Source organism: Taeniopygia guttata, chromosome 4 (assembly GCF_048771995.1).
Source record: "Taeniopygia guttata chromosome 4, bTaeGut7.mat, whole genome shotgun sequence".
Taxonomy (NCBI): Eukaryota; Metazoa; Chordata; class Aves; order Passeriformes; family Estrildidae; genus Taeniopygia; species Taeniopygia guttata.
The window spans coordinates 36,526,426-36,549,592 of record NC_133028.1 but is presented as its reverse complement, the minus strand read 5'-3'; the positions used below and the strand labels follow the sequence as shown (position 1 = coordinate 36,549,592).

The window sequence follows — 23,167 nt, the reverse complement described above, 5'->3', positions numbered from 1 at the left end:
TACCCAGTGTGATATTTAACAGAAATGAAAATATGAAGGTACTAAAGTTATATCTCTTTTTTTTTTTTACCTCTTCATTGGTTCTGTTATTAAGTGAAAGGAAATCTGAATATGATGTATCTTCACAATGGACTCTTACATAGTGAAACGCCATTTAGTGTTATTAAAATGTGAGTTATTCTTGTAATTGAAAATTTTTTTACCACTAAAACAATGATTGATGTACATAATATTCACTTGATAATTCAGAGAAAATACTTTAAGAGTAAATTTCTAAAAACAATTAAGTTGTCTTTCGTTAACGTTGAAATTACAAGCGAGGAATAGTTATTAAATTAATAAAAGTGATGCATATATAATTGAGATTGAGGTAGAAACTAATATAAACTGAACTAAATTGTATTTTTGCATATAATGAGCTTCTATTAATACTTCTGCTTGCTAAGAGAGCACAAGCTCAATCTATGCACCTCGATGCAGAAGTACAAATATATGTTTAGATAAGTTAGGTTAATGGTTTACATGTTAATAATTGTACTCAATGATCTTAGAGGCATTTCCCAAGCTCAAAGATTCTATATGATTGAAAAACTCATGACAGAAAGGAAGTTTTATAATTGCAAAAACCAGCCCAGTGCTTCTTCCTTACATGCTTTAGCAGAGTGGTTTGCCTGTTTCCCATGTAGAAAATAAGAATTTTTTGCCACCTTACAGTTATGTTGGTCTTCATCAGTGTAAGATCCTGAAGATCATCAAGAAGGTCTCAGATGCTGTGGTAACACTGACTTACGAGCCTGGTGAATCACGAAAAATCACTTGATCATTTGAATAACATGAAAAAAGTATTTGCTTGTAGAGACAAAAAAAATTAAAAGAAGGCTGAAAAAACCTGGAAGGATGATGTGCACAAAGCAAAGACAAGCACAGAATGTAAGTGAAACAGTGTTGTGGTGACATTCAATGAATAGTTTTATAGGTAATTAAAAACAAGTGACTTGCAGAATCAACTTAAAAGCAGAAATTATATAAAACCCTCCCATTCCGGTCAAGACACAATTTGCCATACTTTGTCAATGCATGTTCTATGGTTGTTTTATATTTTACAAAAAAAAATTGTTTAGAAAATAGTCTTTTAAATTATTTCTACCACTAGATTATTAATACCTATTCTTGATAACGAAGACTGAATGCTCAGTATGGGAGGTAGAATATACAACAAATATACTTTTGAAATCTCTGAAATTGAGGTGAAAGATGTCCCTGCCCGTGGCAGGGGCACTGGAACTAGATGATCGTTAAGATCTCTCCTAACCCAGACTATTCAGTCACTGTGATGATTCTATGAAAAGCTTCAGTCTTACTGCAATCATCCAAAGTTTCCTACCTCTTTGCAGGTTATAAAAGAGAGGCTTCTTGTGCTTTTGTGAACTTAGAGACATCTTGGATTCCAATTATTCTAGGTTCAGTGAAGTACCATGTATCAAATACTTCTCTCACACGGTTAGTTTAGGACTGTTTCTTGGAGAGAAAATTGCCTGTATGAAAGCAAAACACTTTCTTTCAAACACTCTAGTTGTTTGAAGTGATTACAATTTTATACCATAGCTTTGTCAAATTTTCCTAGAAAACTTCATAGAGTGTGTTTCTAAGTAAATGATGTATCTGTTGTGTGCATATGTATGAATGATATTTCTAGGTAAATAGTGGTACTGAAGTCCTGCTCTGTTTCCTTCTAGAATTCCAAGTAATCTTCTTAAAGCAATGTTTTCTATCCATGCTTAGGGTTTTGGAATAAAGAGTATGAGAACCAAAGTGCAGGAAAGGCTTTGCTTCTCTGAGACACTAGGTTTTCCTCATTTGTTCCCAAATATTCCACATTAATTTTCCCAGATGAAGCGATAACAACAGGAATTTTGCTATTGTTCAATGGGATCAAGGCTTCTCACCAAACCACTGTCCATAATTCAATGGCGCAGTGTCAGCAGCAGAAAAACCCCAGCCTTTTCTTCACATACAACATGCCTACTTCTTTTCTTTCTGCTGCTTTGTAAAATAAGTGAAATATGCACACCTGAGCATCCAGCTGTTACTGTTGGCAAGCCTCCACTTGCACAAGTTATAGAGGTGCAGGGTGACAAATCACCATCATACTGGGAAAGTGATTCCTGTGTTCTTTTGATTATTATTCTAAGTTTCTTCAAGTGTAGCAAAGCATAAAACTATGTTTTTGTTCCCTTCTGGATGGCAGGACTGACCTTCAACCAAATATTTAAGGAACTCTGCAGAGTCTGATATGCTCCACACTGCATGATTTGATGGGAAGGAAGCCTACCTCTACAGGAGGGCATGGAGAAAGTAAGATAAAGCAGCACTCTGAAAGGAGCAGCAGCAGGACATATCTCAAAATATTATCAAAGGAGAAGTGTTTGCTTAAAGGGCAGCAGTCTCTATTGCAGAGGTAATACATTTGCATTGCAACATTTTAGAAGGCATGTGATTTTCAGTGTGGTATCATGGCATTCAGACAAAATGCCACACAAAAAAAGAGGGTTTTATAACCTATTGTATGTCCTTAAAACCTGCTCGAAAGTGTATCTGCCACTATGAAAAACCTAAGCAATTTAAAGAGAAGTTCTGCAGCTTTCTCACCCAAAGAAAAAAATATCTCTTTCCCCTTTAAAGGAAGGGACACAGATAAATATTAGAAGTATTGGCTAGAACTTTTAACTATAGATGTTGTATAGAGCATATGTGGTGACAGCACATTGTAAAAAATATTTCGTTCCAGTCCCATTTATTTTCTTCAGAATGTATTTCTGAAGGGGTCATCTAGGCTCTTACATGTAAATGTCAGAAACACTATTTTTAAAGAAAGGACTCATAAAACTTATTTTAAATTTTGATAGTTACACGCATACTGTCATATAATATTTTAGAGTGCATTTATAAAATGTTTGAATGTTCTATGATTATCATACTTGAATGTATAATATCAAGACTCAAGGCAAAGGAATGTCAGAAGAGATACATTTTGAGAATAAAAATTATATAAAACTAGCCTTCTAAGTAACAGTCAGGCATGGCACTGGCAAATGTCAAAACATATAATGATTATCATGTTCAAATTCATATCTGAATTATGCTATTGAGTAACTGTGCCATGAACCCTGTACCTTGTCTGAATGTTATATAATCTTTCCCTCAGATTTAGCCAAAATTGCTTGCATTACTCTGGGCTTTAATTGTAAAATGATAAAATGAACATAAACATCTAAATTTAGATGATGTGCATACCCCACAAAATAAAAACCCACTTCCCACATAATAAAAATATAGCCATGACTATATTTATTAAAAATATTAACTGAATTATTCCAGTTATTGACAAACACATTCCGACTTCAAAATCCAAATGCAAATATATGATATGAGCTCTTAACTGTCCTGATTTATCTGAGAATGATCTGATTGCCTTAGCATCCTCTTCTGCCTAAGTGCTGCAGCATTAGAAATGTAGCAATACAGTTGCAGATGGTCCTACTTATCAGAGCAATAGTCCTTCACTGCTGAATCCCATCTCTGACAGGGACCAGTCACAGGTGCATGGGAAAAACTTACTGAACATATATCTAGAGCAGAGGCATAATCCTTCAGTATTTCCTCCAAAAGTCAGTCATTTATATTTTATTATAATTTTTTTCTTCTGTATCATATACACTAGCTTTTGATGGATGTTTTTTATTACTTTCACTGTATCTTATCCCATTTTGGTTACTGCTAAATGCCAGGACAAAGTTATATGATTTACCATTATTATTTTCTTTCACTTGCTTTAAATGTGTTGCTTAATAGTTTAAGGGCATCAGATAGTTCAGGTGTTTCAGCATAAAAAAGTGAATAGATTTCTTTTTTTTTCCACTTAATTAAGGGTCATCACATTGCTCTCTATCAGATTCTCTCCAAGTTATTCCATTTTCAAAGTGGGTAATATATGTCTGCCTATATATTTTTATATAAAAGCTACTCATTGTTTTGCCTCATTGCCCTTTGACGTCTAGGATTTCTGGGTTTTTTTTAAATTTTTTAAAAATTACTAATTGAAGTGTGTGTAACAGAATTTATCAATTTTCTTGTGCATTGTTGCAGAATAACCTAAATTTCTCTAGGAAGCTGAAATTCCAGCAGAGATCTTCCTTTCCTCTGGCAATAAAGCTGATTGAAAGTATAAGTAATCTACTTAACATGCTGGCAATTTTGCATTGAAATATTGAGCAAATATCACATGATCTGTGTGATTTATTACTATTCAATTTATTGATCTCTTATTGAAAATGATTTATTAGCATGTCTGACTGAAACAATTCCTCAGACTTATCTTCTGTAAAGAGTGGTCTGCGTACGAGCTTCCCTTAGCTTCTGTGTATTGAAATGCTCAATTTTCTTCCCATAGCATTCCTATCTGTGCCTACAGATCCATTTACCCTAAAATCACAGATATTTGTCACAGGATTGCAAGGCCATACAGCTATTGGGAAGGTTCTATGCTTATGATAAGTCTGGAAAATTATTCATAGCCATGGACTATTTACTAAAACATTCCTCAAATCTTTTTTTTTTTTTTTTTTTTTTTTTTGTCTTGCATTGTAAATGGTTTCATATTAATGTTATGAAAGGTAATGATTCTCCTGTTCTGATTTATTTGTTACTTTCCATTTTCTGATTTATTTTTGCTGTAAAATTCTCCTCTTTCATTATAAATGACCTCTTTTTTCAAGGATGGGGCTTTTTGCTGTAATGTAATTTTTATTCTGATTGGCTAGTGTGGTGCCTTTATTTATTTTCTGTGATCTATTTTACCCTGTCAGTTGCTCTTTTTCAAGCTTTTTCCTTTTTTTTCAAGCTTCACATTTTTATATACCACTGCTAATTGGAGGCGAGCAACTATGAGTAGCTGATACTGTTTCTCATATATCTATAAGGATATAGGTGACTATCACAAAGTCACTACTTGATAATAGTATTTTGAACCAAATCCTGGCCTTGACCCAGAATTAAATTAGGGTGGTTTTTCTCTCTTTTTGCAAGTTCTGAAATTAGTTGCTGTAAGTAGCAGTCATATATTACATCAAAAACATGTACTTCAAATTATATACCATCTGACATTTATCCACTTTGGATTATGTTTTCATTTATGGTTTTACTGACCATTTGGAACAAGAGAGACATTAAGGAGTCTGAGGCTTTTTTTCTGAGCTAAAAATCAGATCCTGTTTACTTATATGCAGTAAACTGTAGTTACTAGTGAAATGCATCCCAGAATTACCTTAACTTCAAAAGGGACATGGGAAATCTAGTCTTCAGATAAGGAATGAAACTAAACTGTTTTTTAAACAGGAAGGGAAGAAATTTCTTCCATACACTGAAGAATTTGCAGATATCAAAACAATGCTTTCAGGCCCATGGTGTGAATCTTGGGGTGTCCTGCGCAGGGCCAAGAGTTGGACTCGACGATTCTGATGGGTTCCCTCCAACTCAGAATATTCTGTGATTCTGTGATTCTAAGAGATGTTTAAAGCAAATTTCACCAAAGAGCAGACATAGGGATAGCCCCCAGAGGAGCTGTAGAGCTCTGTAAGAGTGAAATAAAGTTGCCTACAGAGAATAATCATGAATATTGTAAAACTTATTGGGTTACATCAGACTCAAAAGCTCCTCTTTCTCCCCAAACTGCAGGATAGAAAATTGCTTTTATGGGGAGAAATACAAACTAGAAATCGTGCTTTAATTTAGAATTTTGCCACGTGGCGTATTCTGTAATTTCATGTGACAAGATTTCAAGATAAATAGAAGAAATAACTATCTTCCCACGTTGCTAAGGTAGGTCTCTCTTGTGCTGAGTCTGTGCATTTGCTGCAAGTTAGATTTGTACTAGACTCTGGTATTTCTTCTCTGAAATGGCTACCATATCCATGGTACTCCACACGAAATGCCATTGTAAATGAAATGCTAAACTACTCACTCTGAATTGCCTTTCCATGTAATCTGTAAATTACTTTCAATAATCCATAAAAGGAAACAGACTGTGTCATGTTAAAGGTTTTTGCTGTATCTCACAAAGTGCAGCTCTGCAATTGCATTTATCCACTCTGGAAATATTTCCTAATGCTTCAGATGAAGAAAGGCCTTCAGGATCTTATCCTTGTAGTCCAGATCTCCAAGACTGCAAGAATAAGATGTTCCTGTTGATGTTCAGACAAAATAGCCTCCTTCTTTGACAGATAATCCTAGAATGAATAGTTGAAGTTTGGAGAATAGCATGGCACTACTGAACAGGGAAGAAATGGAAAGTGTATCATGTAATTCTGAATTACTACATAGCATAATTGCACATTTTATATGGAAAACCTCTTCAAAGTGAAGTGGGTACTTTGGAGCCTTTCTTTTAATGATGTACTTGTAGCTCAGAACTCTTTTGATGCCATGCTCAGGGCAGTGTCATATGTTACATACACGCGCCACAATCCTGCCCCTCCAAAAAACGCAACCTGGATGCTCCATTGGAAAACAGGTCTCTTATAAAGCTGGTGTCAGACCTTATAGTTACTCTATACACTGGTCAGCCTTAGACTTTGAGGGCTACTAAAATGTTTACAGTGAATTGCAAAAAAATTTACAGGATCATTGTGAGACAGAAAAGGAACAAGCTTTTTCTTCAGAAATCCTAACAATCATAGTACAGAAAGACAAGTATGGGTGCTTTATGATCCATACCAGAGGAAGATTTCAGCATTGCTGGTATTTTAGTACACCTGCCTAACAAGAAACAGTCAAAAAAATCAAACTATGCAGCCGAGATACAAATATGCTCGTAAAGCACAGAGTCTGGATGCTCAGTGAGCTTTGTAGCCCCAATAATTCTCTCTTGTGTCATATCAGAAGCCTTAGGCACTCTTGTCCTATGATGCCATCTTGTTAGCAACCAGCAGACCCCAGCAGAAACAAAGGCTTAGGGCAGCTCTGCCTAACTGCCCATGAACTCTAGTTTCATTACAATTCTGCCGAACAAGAGACTCAGTTACTAATTTGATTTGTAGAAAAGAAAACTCTGGCAAATTAAAAGCCACAAACATTCCTAAGTGATTTGCTGCAAAGTAGAAAAAATGAGTAACTGCTTAAAAAAATCATATTCCATGAATTACACATAACAGCAAAAGTAGTTGGGTTTTTTCCTTGTTTATGGGTGAAATTGTATAGTTTGAATTCATCCATTATTGGAAGTACTGGTAATAAAGGTGGTTTATAGAAAATACTCGATTGTAGAAGACCTTGATGCCATTTAAAAGTTGCCATTTAAACAGTAGTATCAGTGTCAGGTACAAACAAGTCATCATTGTCTTACTCAAAAATTGCTTCAGAGTTCAGGAGAGAAATGTATTTGGAAAACAGTAGAAAGACTTTCATGCTTAGCATCCTTCCCAGACAACTACAAGGTATGAGAAATAGTCTCTCATAGGTATCCCACAGTCTACTGAAATAATTGCTCTAACAACCAGATTAAAGATCTGACACCTGGGCATACTCAAAGTATATGTTGCCATTGTTTTCCCCATAAGAGTTTTACAAGACATTATAACAAGGGTTAAATGCAATAGAAGAAATTAAACAGATGAAAACTGGAACAGATGGGTCTATTCTAGGTTTTGACCTATAGAAGTATTTAAGAATTCAATGTCTTGACCTATTTTGAAGGGTCAGAGCTAAGGCAAAGATTCTCAACAATTCTTGAAATAGCAACATTTTCTTCAAATATAAAAATATAGGAAAAGGAGGACTTCCAGTTATAATGATAGATAGAATTTTTTTCTTAAAAACAGCAGGCTGTGCTCCAACCCATCATTCATTCCCCACCATCTTAATGTTTTTCCCTGCCATTTCCATCACTCTTCTGTAAGCAAAATAAAACATATGTGTCAATTTCCACATAGAAATCTCTGCGTTTGGTGGTCAGCATCATTCATTGTTCCATTTCCCTTTCTTTTCAAAAACTTATTTCCTGTTAAAGCTAAAATAAAGCTTAAGTTATGAAACTTATTCCCCTTCTGGTTTTAAAAAAAGAGTTTATAAATCTTTACTCACCTTATTAGTGTCACTACACTGTAACGCTTAATTTATATTATTAATTCAAATTATTTCATTTGGTTCCTATTGTGGGCCTGACAACCAAAAACACACCTTTAACCACATCTGATTAGCCCATTTGGTATTCTCTCCTGCAACAGGAGCCAGATGAATTAATTTGGATTGTTTGCACAAGTTAAACATAGGTATTTTCTGGACAAATAGCCAATTGTACTTAACTATTTCTCACAGTCAATATAAATAACTCAAGTGAATTGTGATTATTATATAATTTATAACCATTGTGGAAGCAAAACACAAGTTCCCTCCTTAGAGTCTGTTTTGGATCCTAATACTTGTAAGGTGGTAAGAATTATATTAGGGCCAAGTAGCAGCATTGTTCAAACATGCATATTTTTATTTACTTTGTCTATTGCAGCACAAGAATTGAACAGTGGGAGCTGATGTTATCCACTTTTGTAATATAATGTTCTTGATAGTCATTACCCACTAGAGAGAGCTGCTCTAGAAATAATTGAAAAATAGTTTAATTGTGAATTTTGGGTTCAAGATATAATTCCTCTTCACCTTCAGCCTGAAGGAATAGAGATGTTTTAGAAGTATATGTACTGAAGTGAAAGATCAATCTTAATAGATGAAGTATGCCTTTTTATAATCATGTGTCACGCTTTTATCTTTTTTATAAACAACTTTCAATCTTAGGGTTCATGAGAAAAGCTAATGTGCAGGGCTCTGTGCCAGTCTAAGGGCATAGTTATTAAGGTATGATATTAATGGAAATGACCCCTGTCAGTAAGACAGACTAGGCTTGCTTCTGAAGCCTATCTGGTCTTTACCAGTTTTATATTTCAGTTGTTCCCCATGGCCCATCTGTGCACTGGCACATAAAGTTACAGAATTAAAGGAATGTAAATTCCACCAGTAAAAGTATTCCTATAAGTAAAATAAGTTAAAAAGTTCAAACTTGATCAGAATTTTTTGAGCCAATGACTTTTGAATACTAAAGACTTTCTATTCTAAATGTGAGATTGGACTCTGCAAGAATCTTCAGTATTGAACTAATTTGATCTCCTATTTTGCTGGTGTGGTATCTTCCTTTTACTTTACTTCCCAATGCTCTGGATAAATCCATTCAGTTTATAAATAAATTTTATTATCTTTATTTGCAATTAACGTCTACTCTTAGGAATAATCCTATCAATCCTGAAATATAAAGATATGAATCATCATATGTTAAACTGTTTGCCTTTACACCAACTATTTCAAAAATTGTCACTTTTCAGAGGAAATTACAAAGCAGCTTTGGTCAGGTCCACAGTTTTAAAATTGCAATTATTTATCATGTTCACCCTTTGGATTATTATTTCAGATATATGTAAATTACTAGGTATTTTTTAAAAATTAGTTGCTGGGAGTGTTTGAAGTTGCTTGATTTTTCATTGAAAGCAACTACAGTCATGTTTAAGGTAATTTTAGAATCTTAGCTTCACATTTGAGGTGGACAGCATAAACATAAGAAAAACTGAAACAGCCCTTAAAAAATTACTGTCTATATAAATTTTAAAGTTCCATGTATGTAAAACACAAGTAGAGTAACTGGGTGCATTTTACAGTATCTATTTTATCTGTCTCACAATGAAATATAATTAACTATCTCTAGTGTATTACAAGAAAGGACAAACCCCAAAATACTTTGAAAGTAATATCTTAACATCCTGGGACTAAATTTCTTGGCTTGAATGATAAAGCTGTAGTGTCTTATTTCCTAAGGTTATAAAAAATATTAATATATTCTAAATATTTAGATACTTTATTATCTACAGAAAATCAATATTTTTTACAAGCACTTTCTGACACTCATCAGTTGTTCATCCACATTCTGCTTCAAAGCCACTGAATGGATTTTTAACTAAGATCTTTCATATCAAACAGTAGTCAGATTAAATGCAATTTATTAACTTTGAGGCAGATTTCTGAGTCAACTTTCCAGCTGCATCTTTTTGAAAATCCACAGGTAGCTGAAGTGAGAGGCATTTAAAACTTTCAATACGCTTAAATCTAAATGATCAGCAGCATGCCTGGGGCTGTGGTGAAAAACTAGGGCAGATTCATTGCCTTAGAAGCCAATAAAGGCAAGTTTGCTATGTGCTACAGCAACTGGCAAGAGAGCACATCCCTTCAGCACCTGCTATGGTTCAAGCTCCATTGAGCTTCTTCTGGGCAGCTCATCTGATAGTCCTGAAGGAGAGTTTAAATTTGAGTTAAGTCCAAAAAAAATCCAACAAATGTTTTATGCCTTGAAGCACTAGATAGAAAGAAATTTTATATATTTCCTAAAGTAGTAGCTAACATAGATTTGTATATGCTTTACATAATTTTATAGGTTAGTCTTCTGCTTAGCTGACAAAGGGAATGCCAGCAAGCCTGACACCATACCTTTTTTCCTAGCAGTAGGTGGAGACACTTTAGATGCACTGTGATGTGACATGTTCTTTCCTGGGAACATCCTTAGTGGTCACCATTCCTAAGAGTCTCAATCTTAGGTACTATGGATTTTGGTCTTTAAACATAAATTTATAATAAGGAAGAGTTATGATTACATTTACTGTTGTAATTTCATGTACTATTATGATTACATTTATTGTCGTAATTTCCACTTTAAGTTCTTTTCTGCCTTCACTCATCTTCTAAGTCGTTGGTAAGGCTTCCAGATTGTGAAAGATCATCACAGCATGTGCTTTGAAGTTCAAAATATATTGATGCAGGTGACCCCCATTATAATGGCCCTAAATTGGGACTGGTTAAACCAGCTTCACACCAGATTATCAGCAAAGTATATAATTTCTGCCTTAGGCTTTCTTACCAAGAATTGTCCTTTAATTTAATTTTAGCCTTATCAGCTCATGACATGGTATTCCAGAGAGAAATGCCATGTTTCAGAAACAAGCCGTAATTTTTAAAAAATATTATTTTTGTCCTGCTTCTTTCTATATTCAACAGCACAGATAAAACTGCATTAAAATAACGTTGGTTTTTTTTTTTTTTTTTTCATTCCAACTGGTCAAATAGAAAGGTTACTGAGGCCCTTGCAACAGAAAGGTATTTCAGGAAAAGGAAATTTCCTTTTTCTATTAAGTTATTTTTCATAGAAGTAGCTTTCTCTAAAGAGTCATTAGAGATGAAGAAAGAAAAATTGGAAGAAAATGAAATTCCGTTAAGCAGTTTCCAAGTTACTGTAGAGAAGGGGTTTTAGAAGCCTCACACAAATTTGGAGTTTCTCTCCAAAAGATATGTCTGCTCTTTCAGATTGGAAAAAATGGAGATATGTCTGAAACCTTGAAATATGAAAAGAAGAAAAGTTATTTTCTCAGCACAGAGAAAAGCTATAGATGTTTCATAGAGATATAAAGGGGGAAAGGAATATTCTGAGACAGAGGCAATTTAGTCAATATATTCTCTAAGGAAAATTACAAAGTGATTAACAATATGAAGTAGACCCAGGGCATACAGCCAGGGATTTATCTCCTCTAATAAGTAAGACATGAGAAGGGGATATTGCAGTATTATTTAAAGTTTCACTGAATGCGCATATTATTGGAACATTTGGCCTGACCTTTAGAATAACCAGTCCTTCTTTTTCTCCAAAATACCCTGTATTGAACGAAAAAATATTCCTGAATAAAGCAAGTCTTCCAGAAAAACAGCAGGTGGGTCCACCCATCCTATTAATTAAAGCATGGCAAGGCTTAATCCCACTCATTGTTAAAAATGCCCGCATTTTCTCATATGATTGTCTGTGATTTTAGATTTCCAGTGGCTGTTTCTTAATCTTGTCCTTTTTAAGTTTCATGCAGTGTTTTCTCCCTGTGAAGATACTTAGGCACAACTTGAATTACCACTTCTGGTGGTGGGGAGGCAGGGGAACAGATGGGAAAAAACAAAAAAACCTAGCAGTTGCAAGATCTTTGTTGCAAGTTTGCCATGTCCATTAGAAAATACACCTAATTACTCACCAATGATGGTAACATTTAAATCTTCTTACTAAGATTAGTAAAGTCCATCCTACCACGCATTTTTCACAATGCCTTTAAATTCCTTTATCAGATATCTGTGTCCTGTATATATCAAGTTTCTATTGATTTCTTTTCCATTTCCTTCTCACTGTTTTCTTATACTGTTAAGTATAGTCCTCAAATTGTGCTGAACCAGGACACCCTTTGGATGTCATTTCTACCTTGATATTTTTACCACACGATTCTTGCTGTCTAGCAGCCATCTTTTTCAAAAGAGTTTCTAAATTTCTTTTGATGTCTTTCTCTCTAAATGTTTTTCTCTATCCCATTTGACTTATGATGACCTTATTTTAGAGGAAATCACTATTTTGGAAATCTGCGTATTAACACAATTTTTAGTGTCTGGGACTATATTCTTTTTCTTTGTGGAGAAATAAGTGGGCAGATGCATTATTGCTATTGGTCTGTAGGGTTTGAAACAATATCCATTTCTGTTATTATTAATCTTTAGTGGGCATAATGATGTCCAAATTAAAATAGAATTTCAGTAAAAGCAATGTCTTTTGAGCTTGAATGTTACCTTTTTATTTAGCATTGCTATAATTCCCGTGTTTGTCATCTTACATGCTTTAATCAAACTGTATTTCCCAAAATCCAATTTTTCTTTATGCATGTTCAAAAACCAGTTAATAATTACCTTAACCTGGTAATGTTTTCTTTTAAGTAACTATTTTCAATTATTTTTATAATATTTTTAAATTAGCACGTTTTTTTAAATTCTGTATTTTCAGTGATTCATATGCATTGAGGTATTAATGAGTGCTTGATTTAGGTACAGATTTTTCATGTAGAGAGTGATGCCCTCTTTTTATTTATTTTTTTATGCCACCTTCTTTATCTTGGTTAGCAGCATATTGCTGACTTGCTAGCATTGCACTGAGGTTCAACTGGTCTCTGAGACCACTAGTTCATTATAGTAATGAGTAGAAATGCAGCCTGATCTCACTGGCCAGCCTCCTCCCTTACGGGGATGTGGGACACTCTTTTGCAGAAACAGATCTTGCACCCTGCTCCAGCTATGCAAACAGCAGCATGTCTGTAGCACTCACAGTAATAAATTCTGCTGCAATAAAAACTTCACTAATATCCTGAAATCTTCTACTATTGAAGTGAACTCTGGCAAAAGTATGTCATTAGAGGCAGCATACAACTTGAGAATTTAATGCAATTCAGTGTTGCATATTTACTTTTGCTCCAGGCAATTGGCACAGCATCTTGTGCTTATTCCTGTGAGCCTTCACTCTCACCTGAGCTGTAGTAATGCTTCCAGCTTCTTATCTCCCATATCTGAAATACTGCATAAGTACATACATCTCTTAACTGAAGAGCTTACAAATTAGAAGGGTATATTTTAGTTCAAACAGTACTTCTCAGGATTGATCTTATTTCAGAGCTTACTTAACCTCTAACACCAAGACAAATGGAAATTCACTACCAGCTCGCAATGTATGTTTCAGTATCTAGTGTTTAAACGAATGTTTTCAATGAATGGAGATGGTCTGGGTATGATAGACCAACAGCTATATATAAAAATGTACTCTGTTAGCACTCTGTATCTACCTCTGAATAGGAAGTACCCCTTCTGAAATGAGTAGAGGATGTGCATGCCTGTTGCACATACAACCTAAAACTGGATGTTCTCCCTAATTGCTAGTATACTGGGTGACTATCACACATACAGACAAACAAAACCTGTTTTCATAGCTCATTTGCTTTTATAAGTATTTTTAAAGGTCACAGCCATGAAAATTCTATCTCCAGAAAGTTGTGTAAGTGACACACTGTTATTACACTTAAATGAGAAATAAATGTCATTGCTAGAGTGTTAATTACCAGTGAGGACGCTGTCAGAGAACAGTGGGAGGATACTGTTAATTTTTAAATCAACCAGGCAAAACTTGGGCAATGTCAAAGGAATCTTCTCCAGATGTGAGTAGGAATTGAAATCTTGGCTCCTCAACTAAGTGTGTTCTTTGCTTGCTTTAGGACAAGAAGTAACCCACTGTAATCAGACAAAAGTGAGTTCTTCTGGTAAGTTTCCAAAGTAAGGTTCACAAAGCCATAAGACTTGTTGTACTGTCCCCTGCAACAACAAGGAGCCATCTCTCTCAAATACTTTTAATTGGTTTAAGAGACTGTTCTCCTATGTCTGTAACAAATAGTCTGAACTGTCTGTGACACTCAGTGGTTGATCCACATTAATAATTTGCCATCTGAACTCTGTTTCCACAAATTCATGAGAAATTTAATAATCTGTAGTAATAAACTGTTTTCTTTTGGGTATCCCCAATGTAACAAGAAGAAGTGCATTGGGAATCACCTATTCTCCTTCTAAGGATAATCTATCCTGAACTAGGGAGCATATTCAAGCTTCACTTATGAATTTAGTTTTGATGCTTTTTTATTTTTCATTAAAAAACTGTACATTGCTAGTACAAAAATAACCAGAATTGTTTTAATTTTATGTAATTATTTTTTGATATTATTTTAATGTGTATCTCAACATTAAAGTTTATAATGCTTAAAAAGTAATAATGAACAAAACAGCTTTCAGCTTTGGAAATGAGATCAGTGCTTCACTAAAAATTGATGTATATGGTTCTTCATATTTTAAAGCACGTTTGTGAATAGGAAAAAATACACGTTGCTTTATGAAGCTGATTTTGGAATGATACTTTAGTAAATGAATGCCTTATGCACTTCATCTCAATTAAGATGCTTTACACTGAATGATGCTTTTCTTCAGCATATGAAAGAATTTATCTAAAATCAAACATGCTGATTGTCCCCAAGAAACTTGATTATAATCTAAACTCTTTGTGAAATGGCTTTGTTTGTATGATTTCCTTTCTGAAATGGATTTTTCCCCTTGCTGTGACATGATATAATCTACACTCATCAGCAATGAAACTTGACTGGCACACTACAAAAACAACTAGCTATTTCAGGTAATGAAGCAGACTTCCTGACACACTTCAGTTGCAGCTTAGTTTAAGAAATCACTGTTCTGTAGGGTATGCTGGCACTAAGTTACCCTGTAGGAAGCTGGATGCTCTGACACATTATGTTTCTGATTCTGTCTCAGCAGTAAGTGTAAAGCTCATGCTTTTGGCTCCACCATGAAGCTACCAATTGTAACTGCAACTGCACTGTTGGCACTCATCATACCACTTGAATCCTAAGCCTAAGTGTCTTTATATTGCTATCTCTACCCTACCTATGTGGAGCCTAACCTCAGAGTCATAAGATTTTAAAAGAACAGGATGTTTTATCCAGAAATACTTACTAAGCTGTCAAAAGTCAAACTTGCAAAATCAATGCCTTTTTGAGACATTATTTAGAAATACAAACATGACCAAAAAAAAAAAATCTTTTACATGATCAGTGAAGAAGCTGTTTTAGTACATTCCTATTCATCAAACAACTCTAACCTTCTAAAATTATTTAACCTCATCATCACTTTCCTCTATTTATGAACTTTTGCTAGTCATAAAAATCTTTTCTTACTGAACTGTCTCAGGGTGTATTTCAAAACTGCAGAATTGTAGTCTGCTTTGGTGAAGCTTTTTGTTGTTGATTCCATCTTGAAAGCTATTGTACCATTAATTTCATGTTTCATACTGTGTCATTTCTACACTAGCCTCAGCTATTAAATTCTATTGCTGTCTTCCACAAAGGGGCTAACTCCTTCCTGTGATGCCTTTAAGAAAAATATCTTTAAAAATAACCTTTAATGCACTTTGAAATACAACAAAATGATTGCACATACTGACATGCCGCATATTACTCATCTCCTAGTATTCCCTCAAATGAGGACATAACACAGTTCACATTGTTAGGTTCACTGTCTTTTAGACACAGGCAGCTGAAACAGGAGTTATTAGCTTTAGGACATGCTTTGTGTGTTATTAGCTATAGGACATGCTTTGTGTGTATGGGAAGGATTCCTCAGTTGCTCTACCTGATACAGATCTGGGTGTGTACCAGCCAAGGAGTATTACTAACCAAACCTGCCCATGACAGGTCATATTTCAAAACAGATTCTGCTCCAAAATACTGGCAACTCATGTATGAGTCCCTTATGAAGCTAAATATTTCAGAATTTTAAGCATTTTGTGACTATGCCACATGAATAAAATAAAAGTATGTAAAGTGTAGTTCCACCTTACTTCAGGTATCCTCTTTCTAAAGTAGGCTTTCTGAGAGAGAATTTTCTGAAATTTACCAGCAAGTAATGTTTTGCTGAACTTCAGTGGAGCTTTGGCCATGCAAAATACATGACATTCCAGCCATGAAAAAAACCACAGTATTTGAGACCTTGTTAGACTTGGAACTTTATGAGGTGAATTTCCACCAAAAGTAGAATTTTCATGTTTGAATTTATCATGATATACACTGAGGAACTTTGGCACTTTTCAATTTATCAAGAGTGTCCTTCTTCAGTGACACGGGTTGTGGACGCAGATTTCTTGCTTCAGAAATAAGCAAACAAACATCTAAAGAGCTATTTTGTATTCTCATTCTGGACCTTTGATCTGAATCAGCTAGAGATGAAATAGTAAACTTGTGGGACTCAGTACACAATGAGTGACCCAATATGAAGAGGCAGCATTATTGCTTCCCTGAAAAGGCACTTTGACCCTTGGTTTCAATAGCAGTTTCAGTTGGACAGAAAAAATATTTCTTTCTGTGCTATGCCTACTTCCCTTTCTTTTCATTTAGCAGCTGATTTGTCAAAGGAACTAAGCCATCAGAACCTTCAATGATAAGCATTTTCAAAAAGATCCAGTTTAGAAATACTAATTCTTAAAAGAACAATTAGAAAACTAGGCAAGAAATTACTCCTGGCTCTTGACTAGAAGGGTGATACCTCTGTCTGAAATTTGGAGAGTTTCAGACAGAGGTAGGAACAGCATTAGCCAAACAGATGCAACAAATTAAAAAAAAAAATAAGTTGCTTTCCTCTAATTCTTGATGAAATTTTAGTCTGTTAGCCAAAATTTCATTCCAAATTATTATTTCTGTTTTCAGGACATTTATATATGATTTTATCCCAAACTATACTCAGTTTCACTTTTATTATTCTAGTCCTCAAGTTATTTTATATTTTCCCATATTCCTCAGCTTCTCCTTTATTGGTGATGGCTCTCAAAATGTCATTTGCATGTATCTCTTTTTGTGCCAAGATTTAATATAATACTCAGCATCACTTTTACCAAACACTAATGTTTGATCAGCCTCTACAACAGCTGAATTTTACACAGTGAAGATAGATTTATGGGGGAAAAAAGTATATCAAATTATAATCTGAAACAGTGCATACCTCCTAAAGATGTAAGCATATTTCTCAGTTAACTTGACAGAAGTTCAAGAATAGAGATGAAGGAAAAACAAAATACCAAATAACTCATGCCAATAATAAAAAGTGCATCTAAATAGAGGTCTATATGCACAGTGCTGTCTTCTTTTCTTTAATAAAAACATTTCATACAAGATATAGGTGAGTTTAATAAGCTATCGGCCAACACCAGGTTGACCAATGACTGATTTAGTGTTGCATTATTAATAACAAAAACTAGATAAGCTTGGGGTAAACTGTTCTTTCTTGGATTTTTTTTTTTTGCCTTGTCTTCTGCACTGACAAAAAAAAAAAAAAAAAACCCTATCATTAAACAGGTAGATGTAGTCTTTCTGAAAATTAGGTAGTATAGATGTGCGTCTATAAATAGATTTGTGCAATTAGGCTTGTTAAACCTACCAAGAAAATCACTGATAACAGAAAAAGCACTTTATCTACATGCTGTCTCTGAGCATCTCCCTCAAAACATACATCTCTGCTATGATTTCTGGATACTTTTCAAGGTGTTCAAAAACTGTGCTTAGGTAGCTTTTTAAGTGCAGATGCACCTGCATGGCCAAGAGCTATGTATTAAAAGCTGTTGAAGCCGAGATACAGAAGAACCTTTCTTGTGATAGCATGGGGTGTTGGTTACAGAGCAGACTTGTGTGAAAACTTGTCCTTAGTTGAGTGCTTAGGTCAGCAATTACCTGACAACAGCAATAAGCAGGTTCATTGACACATACAATGGCAATTACATCTTCACTCAAAACCAGACATAAGCAGTGCTAAGAAAACTCTTCAAACACTGAGGGATTTTCCCCCTGCCACCCTGTTTTCATCAATAAAATTTGTGTCTCTCTGCAAGATAGAACAGCATGTGTCATTGTTATTCATGGAAACTGTCAGGCTTTTTAACTCTGCTGAGAAACAAGAAGAGTGAATGACAGATGGGGCCTGCTTTCTTGGCAAGGAAGTTCTCTGCTAGCAGAATGCCATAGTATGAGTCCCAAAAGAGAGAAGAAATGACAATTTTACTTGCTCATATATATAAATGTCATCTGAAGAGAGGCCTTTCATTGTGAAGTAGCCTGATTTGTCGTATTAAGCTGATCTTCTTCAGTCTTAGCCTTAGATGCCAAATGGTCTTAAGAAGCTTGAAACATTTATATTAGGTGTAATAACATTATTGCTAGCTGCTTTAGTGGCTTCCCAAACGCTGGAAAGTATTTAAGTCACAGGTGAAACCTTGAGCAGATGAGCTTTAAAATTTTGTAAGAAATTTCAAAAGTCCTAGCTATTGCTGAGGTGTTCAATCAGAGGTGTTCTTAATCATGCTTAATCGTTCTTAGTACAATGTGTTTTCCCATGCTTATTAATACTCTTCAGGTCAAAAACATGAATCAGGGCAATACACTCCAGTATTACACATGTACATGTGCCAAGGTCCTTGATGCACGGTCATTTAAAGCATGGGAAAGACATAAGTGAAAACTCCTCAACTAAGCATGTTTGTGTGGGAACAAAGAGGCAGGAAAAGGAGGATGAAGGCTGAAAGCAAAAACCGAAAAAAGTAAATTAATTTGGGGCTAAGCAAAAGCACTCATATACTGAAATGGATGGAGTACTTAATGTTGAATTGGAGTACTTTCTTTGAAAAAGTCTAAGGTTTTTAGCTGTTTCAAAATTTAAAAGTTCTTTTACAATGTTTATATTTTAACTTTTTTTTCCCAGTTTGATGAGAGTGGGGTTCCTGATGTTTTTGGTTTTTAGCCAATCCGTTTGCTTCTACATCAACTCAGAATTTTTTTTCCCATTGAGTAGACTTTAAAATTACAGCCAAAAGTTTCTTCCTATTTTTTTTTCTTTCTCCTCTACTGTATATGAAATTGTAGATGCATTTACTTGGAAAAAGTTCTAGAGATTTTGGGATTTACTACTTGACAGACTTAATTAATCACTTTATAAAGAGCTCTTAACATTAGCTATTCTTAAATTTATCATTAACTTCAGGATGAATGTTTTTTGAAAATCCATTTGGCTCTATTCTTAGCTATTTTTTATCCTTGAACTTCTAATGATCATCTTGATACTGTATTAAAGGACTAAAATTAGCTCCCCAAGGTATGGAGGGTCCTCAGTATCCTAGTTATAAAAAAATGTTTCCTCTAAATAATGAGGTGGGGAATTTTCTGAATTACATTTATTAGGATTGGACAATATCATGGAAAAATGTTTCGCTTTCAGAACATTAGCTTTAAAAAAAATAAGTTTGCCAAGCCACACAAACAGTTGTGTGGTTTATTACCTTTAGCCTGATTCCCCTCTCATTTACTCCTGATTACTGAGCTATAATGAAGGGGTTCTTATCACTTTTAGTAAAAACCTCAAGCCATATGAATGTGTTCAAGAGCTCCAACTCTGAAGTGATAGGACAGGACAAAATGCGTGTTGATTTAAATTGCAGCAGCAGAGGATGTTATTGGCTTTCCCCATGCGCATTTCATCATTGTCTAAGCACTATCAGCTCTCAAGTAAAATTTCTGCAGCTCCAGCTGCTGGTGCTGCTTCTGACCTTCTGGAGTAAAAAATTTACTTTGCCCTCAGTTTCTTGATAGTTGTTAGCTAGTCTTTTATTCAGAGTATGAGAATACTCCTCCCACCAAAAAAAAAAAAAAAAAAAAACACTCAAAAATTACCCCCCACCCCAGATTCTTTGAATTATTTAGGACCTCTTAGACACATGTAACATTTTTTATATCTGATAGTCATTAGTACTTTATTTTCTCACCTTTCTGCTAATATGAATCTCACTGAAATTAAACATTTCAGTTAAAATTTTTCTATCAGCTTTTGATGAAACTCTTTGGTTAGTTTCACCTTTATTTCCTTCATAATATTCAGTGATGTCTGTATGTCTTTTTTTTGAGCCTTTAATGTATTCTGAGTCCTATTACAGTGGACTATCCTGTGAGCCTGAATGGAGCCTGAGACTGAAAAGACAGCCTGTGATCTCTGAATTGCAATATCTGAAAAAGTCTTCCCTTTCTTATGAAGGCTATTTTGAAATATGAATAACAACTTCCATGGGAAATACAAAATATATGGTTAGTAAGACTGTAGATCAACCTGACAGCAGCTATTGGTAATAAAGATACTAGTAAGCATTTTTTTGAGTGGCATTCTAGTCCTTTATGTTCTACCTTGGCTTATCTCTGCTCTTTGGCATTTGCATGTAAAATGTCAAAGATGTTAATCATAAAAAAGCAGGAAAAGCTTACTAATATCCCTCACAAAAATACTTTCTAATATACTTATCTTGAGCATTGTTTCTTTTAGCATTTATTTTCTTACTTGAATATGGTAGAATCAATATTGTAAATCACATTCACACAGCTCATCAGAAATCACTGGATTTAGTGATTATAATTTTAAATAAAATGAAATTTTCTTCTTAATGATGGAGCAGTATGCAGTCATTAGAACACAGGTTATGTAATTGCTGGGTTGCACCCAAAATAAAAGACCATCATCTTGCTTTCTGTGGCATCTATTATGCCTTTCTACAGTACACGATGGAATTCAATGAACTAATGTTATAGAAATGTGCTGCTTCTTATTTGCTTCATGTTTTCATATACTTGTATACTAGAAATTTGCAGTGATGGAACTGGAGCTGTCAGCATTATGATCTTCATTTAATTTCTCTTTGACAATTTCTTCATCTACAAATGCAGAAGGTATTTATACAGTATTCATTGTCCTAGGTTGCCACAAAAATTGGCAACCATTGGTAAGCTAGGGAAATTCTACATGTCATTTTGAACTGCAAGCAGCAAACTAACATTTTCATGTGCCCACTTCTCAAGCTGTTGGGTTCTGTCTTGATATCTGAGACACACCAGGGAGAGAAAAAGATGCAGGCCATTACAGTGTTTGAGGTGACACAAAGTGCCTGTTCAAGCCCCTAAGGGGTTTTTTTTTCAGACCCCAAAGACATGCAATGTACCCTAGAGAATGGCTGGAACATGACAAGGATTTGGGGTATGTGATACTCAGCAGACTGGGAATGAATGAGGATGATGGAGGTATGAACAACCTGGTGCCATCTCACCCATTCATCCTTTTAAATTTTTAATTGAAATAAATGATTCCCAGTGCAGGACCCAGGCTTAGTCCAGCCCAGCATCAGCCCAAAACAGAAGGCAAATGAGCAGCTAAGAGCAGCTAAGCAGCAAATGAGCTCCCTGTAGCCCATTCTGCTCTCCTGTTTATCAGTGCAGATCTCTGAAGTTTGTTGGCGATGCCTCTAGTGAAAAATCAGAACTTAAGGTGACATCTGCTACCTTTTGATATAGTCTGCACATTTTACATGTTTGGTGAGATGAGACTTTCAGTCTTGTTAAGGAAGCTTTGCAGAATGTACTGTTTTATTTCCAGTAATACGACAGGTTGGATTTTACATCCAACCTGAATCAGATTGTGTGATAAAAGTGTGAAGGCTCTGTGCATTAGCAGACAAAGGAGACTCTTCCATGTGAAAACAGTAATGTTGATGTGAGGTCTTACTAGATACTTGGAAAATGTATAGCAAAATTTCTTTAATGGAACAGCAAGACTGAAAACGAGGATGTGATCTTCAGATCTTTCAGATCTTTCTGATCTTCAGAAAAGCAAAATTCTTTTCCTAAGTATCACAGAACTGAGTTTTTTCTGTTCTTGCAAAGCTAATGCTTCTGTTTGTTGAAAAAGATGATCTAAAAGAAGATAACTTTTTTCATCCAAATTTCTGCAAATGCCATGTTCCTGTACCATATTTAGGCCCAAATTACTGTGGGTTTGTGTGAAAGGAAGAATGAGCAACTATTTTTCCTGACATCAGTGTTTTATGATTACTGAGCTATTTAGAAATATTTGACATTGTACTGATTTTGCTTCTCAAAATAAACTTTTCTGATTACCCTTACATTTCAGTGATTTCTTTTGTGTAGTAGTGAATCTGCAGCTTGTGAGGTAACTGGCAAAAAGTCTGATCCATCAGCATTTTTGTTTGCTTTCTTGAGTTTATAGTGGCACAGCAACAATGAAGAAGCAATCATCCATCATCCAGCTAGTCAAACAGAACTAAGTTCTGAAAATGGAAATAATTCATGGTGTTATCATTACTCATTCAAGTTCTATGTGACTTTCCTAGAATTTTTCTTCCAAATTTCAATCAAACTTTATAATTCTGGAATAGGACTGATGCTGTTTCCTAATGCCAAATGTTTGAGAATGGAATGCGGGATAGGACACACACCTTCCCCAGTAATATTTTCATATGATTTAGGTTTTTTCATTTTTACAAAATTTTTTTTAAGGTAATGGACCTTTAAGAGTACTATGGCTAGAAAATTTCTGCTAGCTAAAAAGAAGAGTTCTTCAGATATACAAATGTTTCAATTTTAATAAATGTTTTTAGTATACTTCTCAAGTAAATTTTTGGGCTCTATGCAATATTGACAAACCTAGTAACTGAAAAAACAGAAGCCAAATTTCAAAAACCTTGATAAAAGGAACTTATCTCAAGTTTGCTCTGGGAACTTGATTTCTTGATTTCCTATATGCATAGATGGGG

General features: G+C 34.8%; 1 long non-coding RNA gene across 11 annotated transcripts in view; it reads left to right on the top strand.

Annotated features, from left to right (window-relative positions):
* The window catches only part of LOC115494983 (uncharacterized), a 127,239-nt gene extending 104,721 nt beyond the window's left edge, over positions 1–22,518 (top strand). For 7 of the 11 annotated variants that reach the window (XR_012055636.1, XR_012055634.1, XR_012055629.1 and 4 more), the window contains 4 exons: positions 715–930; positions 2,249–2,458; positions 5,734–5,877; positions 14,199–22,518. This is a non-coding gene — a long non-coding RNA (uncharacterized lncRNA). Of the gene's footprint in view, positions 1–94; positions 171–714; positions 931–2,248; positions 2,459–5,733; positions 11,847–14,198 lie in introns of all 11 variants that reach the window. The other 4 variants (XR_012055630.1, XR_012055631.1, XR_012055627.1 and 1 more) reach the window with 4 other exon arrangements.
* The last annotated feature ends 649 nt before the right edge of the window (positions 22,519–23,167 follow it).